We start from the raw sequence: 1,695 nt of genomic DNA on the forward strand, positions 1-1,695 counted from the left end.
GATTCCGTGCCAATACTGAGCCTGAGACTATTCAAAGGGCTCAGAACACAGTTTCCAAGGTCAGCCACCACCCACTTGGAGCCCACAAACCAAGAAAAACTGCAGCACTCACCTATAGGCTACGTGGGAGGAGGACTCAACACAGGGACAATAGAGGCTGTCTCTCTAGTCCTTGACCGAAAGCCACTCAATTCAGTCTTTCCCTATATGTCTCTGGCACCCTGAAAGCTGCTGTCTCTACGCTGGAGCTCAAGGTGAGTTCCTGGGAGTGAGAGAGTCTATGCACAGGCCCTGTAAGAAAACTCCTTGGTTTTCAGCCACCTTCCATCTCACTATGTCAGACAGAATCTCTGTTGATTTTCACAGCCGAATGTTGTGGGGAATCCTCTCCTAGCACTGGTGCTCCAGGCTGAGGAACCCAGAGTGGGTTTGGGACTCCTCATTCTTCAGTGGGGACCTCTGCAGCCGAGAAATCCCTCTTCCTGTGGGACCAGACTCTTTTGCATCTCCACCCATCTTACTAGTCTGGATGCGGCTTCTTTATACTCTTAGTTATAAGCTTTTTTTCATCTAGTCCTCAAATGGTTCTCCAAGTTGGTTGTTCTATAATTTTGTTATTATTTTAATGTGGTCATGGGAAGGGGCAAGCACATCATTTACCTGTTCTGACTGGAACCCCAACAGTTTATAGCTGACTTTGATGACACTGGCCTGGGACCACACTTCTAGAACCATTGGAGTAGAATGATGTATTGGAGCGCTGCAATGACTGCGGTTTGTCATTGATGAGTAATGCAATGAGCACATACCAGAGATGGGCTAGAAGAGAAAGTAAGAACCAAGACTTTGGAGCAACTTAGACATATACTGAGATAAGTATAATTTTTTATATAGTCTAAGACCCAATTTAGAAAGTTCAGTTCTGTAGGAATGGATTTCAGAGCAGAAAACCTGAAGCTAGGTTGACCAGTTGAAGAGTTGGTGTAATAAACTAGAGGGAGTAGATGAGAGCTTGAGTTAAGTTGGAGTGGGGATGAACAGAAATAGACAAAACTTGATGATACATGAGGTCAAAGAATGGAAGAAACCTAGTTTGAAGATACTCTTCAAGGACTCACAATGGACTCACAATCTATAATAAACTATATTATATGTTAAAATTATTTTGAATTATTTCATATATTTAAATTCATAATGCAATAGAACAGGTTTGAAAGAATTTAGTACTTTGACTACTGACTATTTGGCAGTCTTTATCTATTTGGTAAACAATTTTCAAATAATAATAATGATAGATAATGTGAATTAATTTCCTCATTTATAATAGGAACTGCACTACACACACTACTCACTATTTTATTTAATTAGCACCACGTTATATAAAGCAGTCTATAGTTATACCCACTTTACAGATCAGAAAACCATGGTTCACAGGTTAAATTATTTACTGTTTCAGATATCTTCTACTTGCCCCTCCAAATCCCTCTCCATTCTCTTCCTCCTGCTTTCTGCCCCAGGAAGTTAACCTATGTGTACAAGCTTCCAGTTGGGTTTAGCTAAGGGGAGAACTTGACAGAACACTAGCGTCAGGGAACAGAGTGAGATTAAGTTTTATTCCCTCCTCCCATGTTGTATCACACTGACTATGTTCCACAGCAAAATGTCACAGATTATCTGAAAGTGACACTGTCTACA

At 40.9% G+C, this 1,695-nt stretch overlaps 1 protein-coding gene across 3 annotated transcripts in view; it reads left to right on the plus strand.

Annotated features, from left to right (window-relative positions):
- Positions 1-1,695, plus strand: part of GABRB1 (gamma-aminobutyric acid type A receptor beta1 subunit) — a 391,944-nt gene that overhangs the window by 224,072 nt on the left and 166,177 nt on the right. The gene's annotated exons all lie outside the window — the stretch shown is intronic.

Source organism: Pteropus vampyrus, unplaced genomic scaffold, assembly GCF_000151845.1.
Source record: "Pteropus vampyrus isolate Shadow unplaced genomic scaffold, Pvam_2.0 Scaffold79, whole genome shotgun sequence".
NCBI classification, from domain to species: Eukaryota; Metazoa; Chordata; class Mammalia; order Chiroptera; family Pteropodidae; genus Pteropus; species Pteropus vampyrus.